The 5,861-nt window shown below is 34.8% G+C and overlaps 1 non-coding gene across 1 annotated transcript; it reads right to left on the reverse strand.

The window, feature by feature from the left end:
* Nucleotides 1-261: 261 nt before the first annotated feature.
* TRNAN-AUU (transfer RNA asparagine (anticodon AUU)) lies at nucleotides 262-335 on the reverse strand. Its single transcript has one exon. It is a non-coding gene; the product is annotated as a tRNA-Asn (tRNA).
* Nucleotides 336-5,861: the final 5,526 nt, after the last annotated feature.

Genomic DNA, 5,861 nt, shown 5'->3' on the forward strand with positions numbered 1-5,861 from the left:
GAGAACAAATTTGTTAGCATAAAAATAAAGCCAGAAAATGAAGAGCTGTTTAATCACTCAATTGGATTTTTCTGCCAGCATATTTTTTTTCTCTGCAACCCACTGCTAAATTGTGCTTCCTAGCTGTTTTTATAAAATCACTGAATCAAATCTAACTCTGATTACATCAGAGAAGGCCAGGTACCCTACACCATAACAGGGGGTTTGAAATTTTGACTTGTCTACTTAAATATCACCAAAATCTGATCACAAGTTTAATTACGTCCCTGGGTGGGATTGAACCACCAACCTTTTGGTTAATAGCCAAACACACTAACCGATTGCGCCACAGAGACACTTTGCAAAAAGTGCATACTGACAAAGGCTAATAGGCATACATCTAGAACGTTTCCTAGAAAAACATTAAAAAATCAATAATCTGGAGAGTTTTTGTAAAATGTTTCTTCCATCAACCAACGAAGAAACACATTGGTACTTTCCCATGATGAGTGAGTGCTTCAGGATCTCTTGCACTTACATGTGCAGCAGAGTACTGCAATGGAAGCATGCTGGACCCATAACCCAGAGGTAGGCAGATTGAAACTATCCTTTGCTATATGCATTTTTTTTGTTAATTTAAGTAATCAAAACTGGGATTGATATTTTTGCTCTTTTATTTTTACTTAAAGTACAATAACTTTTACCATTTTAATTTGTTTTAATAGTATATTGACAGTATAGTTTTCTTTCAAAAATCCACTTAATTTTCTTTACCCTGTTATTAAAATGGTAATTGACAAAAACAAACTACATTGTCACCAGAAGAGCAATACAAAATGTACAAGTGATATATTAAAATCATCTTTCCAGCTTGAATTTCAATGATGCATTGGGGCAACGATTTTGTGAGAAACATCTTCACCCTTAAATAAAGATTTTCGTAATTCCTTACCTGTGTGCTAATTAGATATCACCTTGTTTTCACATTAAACAGACTTCCACATGAGAAAGCAGCAAGGATGCAGTGGCGTTAATGTTTCCTGGTGTCAACCTGTATTATTTCAGTAGACATTGAAATGAGGATGCATCTTGCTGCCTTTCCAATGAAGCAAGTTTAATTTAGTAATCGGTGAAAAACCATCCCTACAAAGGTGTTAATCAGAGACTTGGCTTTGTGGACACTTTTCAGAGAACAAATTTGTTAGCATAAAAATAAAGCAAGAAAATTAAGAGCTGTTTAATCACGCAATTTGATTTTTTTGCCAGCATATTTCTTTTTCTCTGCAACCCACTGCTAAATTGTGCTTCCTAGATGTTTTTATAAAATCACTGAATCAAATCTAACTCTGATTACATCAGAGAAGGCCAGGTACCCTAAACCATAACAGGGGGTATGAAATTTGACTTGTCTACTTAAAGATCACCAAAATCTGATAACAAGGTCAATTACGTCCCTGGGTGGGATTGAACCACCAACCTTTTGGTTAATAGCCGTACATACTAACTGATTGCGCCACAGAGACACTTTGCAAAAGTCCATACTGACAAAGGCTAATAAGCATTCATCTAAAACGTTTCCTAGCAAAACTTAAAAAAGTCAATAATCTGGAGAGTTTTTGTAAGATGTTTCTTCCATCAACCAACGAAGAAACACATTGGTACTTTCCCATGATGAGTGAGTGCTTCAGGATCTCTTGCACTTACATGTGCAGCAGAGTACTGCAATGGAAGCATGCTGGGCCCATAACCCAGAGGTAGGCAGATTGAAACTATCCTCTGCTATATGCATTTTTTTTTGTTAATTAAAGTAATCCAAAACTGGGATTGATATTTTGTCTCTTTTATTTTTACTTAAAGTCCAATAACTTTTACCATTTTAATTTGTTTTAATAGTATATTGACAGTATTGTTTTCTTTCAAAAATCCACTTAATTTTCTTTACCCTATTAATAAAATGGTAATTGACAAAAACAAACTACATTGTCACCAGAAGAGCAATACAAAATGTACAAGTGATATATTAAATTCATCTTTCCAGCTTGAATTTCAATGATGCATTGGGTCAACAATTTTGTGAGAAACATCTTCACCCTTAAATAAAGATTTTCTTAATTCCTTACCTGTGTGCTAATTAGATATCACCTTGTTTTCACATTAAACAGACTTCCACATGAGAAAGCAGCAAGGATGCAGTGGCGTTAATGTTTCCTGGTGTCAACTTGTATTATTTCAGTAGACATTGAAATGAGGATGCATCTTGCTGCCTTTCCAATAAAGCAAGTTTAATTTAGTAATAGGTGAAAAACCATCCTTACAAAGGTGTTAATCAGAGACTTGGCTTTGTGGACACTTTTCAGAGAACAAATTTGTTAGCATAAAAATAAAGCCAGAAAATGAAGAGCTGTTTAATCACTCAATTGGATTTTTCTGCCAGCATATTTTTTTTCTCTGCAACCCACTGCTAAATTGTGCTTCCTAGCTGTTTTTTATAAAATCACTGAATCAAATCTAACTCTGATTACATCAGAGAAGGCCAGGTACCCTACACAATAAGAGGGGGTTTGAAATTTTGACTTGTCTACTTAAATGTCACCAAAATCTGATCACAAGGTCAATTACGTCCCTGGGTGGGATTGAACCACCAACCTTTTGGTTAATAGCCGAACACACTAACCGATTGCGCCACAGAGACACTTTGCAAAAAGTACATACTGACAAAGGCTAATAAGCATACATCTAGAACGTTTCCTAGAAAAACATTAAAAAATCAATAATCTGGAGAGTTTTTGTAAGATGTTTCTTCCATCAACCAACGAAGAAACACATTGGTACTTTCCCATGATGAGTGAGTGCTTCAGGATCTCTTGCACTTACATGTGCAGCAGAGTACTGCAATGGAAGCATGCTGGACCCATAACCCAGAGGTAGGCAGATTGAAACTATCCTTTGCTATATGCATTTTTTTTGTTAATTTAAGTAATCAAAACTGGGATTGATATTTTTGCTCTTTTATTTTTACTTAAAGTACAATAACTTTTACCATTTTAATTTGTTTTAATAGTATATTGACAGTATAGTTTTCTTTCAAAAATCCACTTAATTTTCTTTACCCTGTTATTAAAATGGTAATTGACAAAAACAAACTACATTGTCACCAGAAGAGCAATACAAAATGTACAAGTGATATATTAAAATCATCTTTCCAGCTTGAATTTCAATGATGCATTGGGGCAACAATTTTGTGAGAAACATCTTAACCCTTAAATAAAGATTTTCGTAATTCCTTACCTGTGTGCTAATTAGATATCACCTTGTTTTCACATTAAACAGACTTCCACATGAGAAAGCAGCAAGGATGCAGTGGCGTTAATGTTTCCTGGTGTCAACCTGTATTATTTCAGTAGACATTGAAATGAGGATGCATCTTGCTGCCTTTCCAATGAAGCAAGTTTAATTTAGTAATAGGTGAAAAACCATCCTTACAAAGGTGTTAATCAGAGACTTGGCTTTGTGGACACTTTTCAGAGAACAAATTTGTTAGCATAAAAATAAAGCCAGAAAATGAAGAGCTGTTTAATCACTCAATTGGATTTTTCTGCCAGCATATTTTTTTTCTCTGCAACCCACTGCTAAATTGTGCTTCCTAGCTGTTTTTATAAAATCACTGAATCAAATCTAACTCTGATTACATCAGAGAAGGCCAGGTACCCTACACCATAACAGGGGGTTTGAAATTTTGACTTGTCTACTTAAATATCACCAAAATCTGATCACAAGTTTAATTACGTCCCTGGGTGGGATTGAACCACCAACCTTTTGGTTAATAGCCGAACACACTAACCGATTGCGCCACAGAGACACTTTGCAAAAAGTGCATACTGACAAAGGCTAATAGGCATACATCTAGAACGTTTCCTAGAAAAACATTAAAAAATCAATAATCTGGAGAGTTTTTGTAAGATGTTTCTTCCATCAACCAACGAAGAAACACATTGGTACTTTCCCATGATGAGTGAGTGCTTCAGGATCTCTTGCACTTACATGTGCAGCAGAGTACTGCAATGGAAGCATGCTGGACCCATAACCCAGAGGTAGGCAGATTGAAACTATCCTTTGCTATATGCATTTTTTTTGTTAATTTAAGTAACCAAAACTGGGATTGATATTTTTGCTCTTTTATTTTTACTTAAAGTACAATAACTTTTACCATTTTAATTTGTTTTAATAGTATATTGACAGTATAGTTTTCTTTCAAAAATCCACTTAATTTTCTTTACCCTGTTATTAAAATGGTAATTGACAAAAACAAACTACATTGTCACCAGAAGAGCAATACAAAATGTACAAGTGATATATTAAAATCATCTTTCCAGCTTGAATTTCAATGATGCATTGGGGCAACGATTTTGTGAGAAACATCTTCACCCTTAAATAAAGATTTTCGTAATTCCTTACCTGTGTGCTAATTAGATATCACCTTGTTTTCACATTAAACAGACTTCCACATGAGAAAGCAGCAAGGATGCAGTGGCGTTAATGTTTCCTGGTGTCAACCTGTATTATTTCAGTAGACATTGAAATGAGGATGCATCTTGCTGCCTTTCCAATGAAGCAAGTTTAATTTAGTAATCGGTGAAAAACCATCCCTACAAAGGTGTTAATCAGAGACTTGGCTTTGTGGACACTTTTCAGAGAACAAATTTGTTAGCATAAAAATAAAGCAAGAAAATTAAGAGCTGTTTAATCACGCAATTTGATTTTTTTGCCAGCATATTTCTTTTTCTCTGCAACCCACTGCTAAATTGTGCTTCCTAGATGTTTTTATAAAATCACTGAATCAAATCTAACTCTGATTACATCAGAGAAGGCCAGGTACCCTAAACCATAACAGGGGGTATGAAATTTGACTTGTCTACTTAAAGATCACCAAAATCTGATAACAAGGTCAATTACGTCCCTGGGTGGGATTGAACCACCAACCTTTTGGTTAATAGCCGTACACACTAACTGATTGCGCCACAGAGACACTTTGCAAAAGTACATACTGACAAAGGCTAATAAGCATTCATCTAAAACGTTTCCTAGAAAAACTTAAAAAAGTCAATAATCTGGAGAGTTTTTGTAAGATGTTTCTTCCATCAACCAACGAAGAAACACATTGGTACTTTCCCATGATGAGTGAGTGCTTCAGGATCTCTTGCACTTACATGTGCAGCAGAGTACTGCAATGGAAGCATGCTGGGCCCATAACCCAGAGGTAGGCAGATTGAAACTATTCTCTGCTATATGCATTTTTTTGTTTGTTAATTAAAGTAATCCAAAACTGGGATTGATATTTTGGCTCTTTTATTTTTACTTAAAGTACAATAACTTTTACCATTGTAATTTGTTTTAATAGTATATTGACAGTATTGTTTTCTTTCAAAAATCCACTTAATTCTCTTTACCCTATTATTAAAATGGTAATTGACAAAAACAAACTACATTGTCACCAGAAGAGCAATACAAAATGTACAAGTGATATATTAAAATCATCTTTCCAGCTTGAATTTCAATGATGCATTGGGGCAACGATTTTGTGAGAAACATCTTCACCCTTAAATAAAGATTTTCTTAATTCCTTACCTGTGTGCTAATTAGATATCACCTTGTTTTCACATTAAACAGACTTCCACATGAGAAAGCAGCAAGGATGCAGTGGCGTTAATGTTTCCTGGTGTCAACCTGTATTATTTCAGTAGACATTGAAATGAGGATGCATCTTGCTGCCTTTCCAATGAAGCAAGTTTAATTTAGTAATAGGTGAAAAACCATCCTTACAAAGGTGTTAATCAGAGACTTGGCTTTGTGGACACTTTTCAGAGAACAAATTTGTTAGCATA

The sequence above is a fragment of the Pseudophryne corroboree genome, unplaced genomic scaffold, assembly GCF_028390025.1.
Source record: "Pseudophryne corroboree isolate aPseCor3 unplaced genomic scaffold, aPseCor3.hap2 scaffold_344, whole genome shotgun sequence".
Lineage (NCBI taxonomy): Eukaryota > Metazoa > Chordata > Amphibia > Anura > Myobatrachidae > Pseudophryne > Pseudophryne corroboree.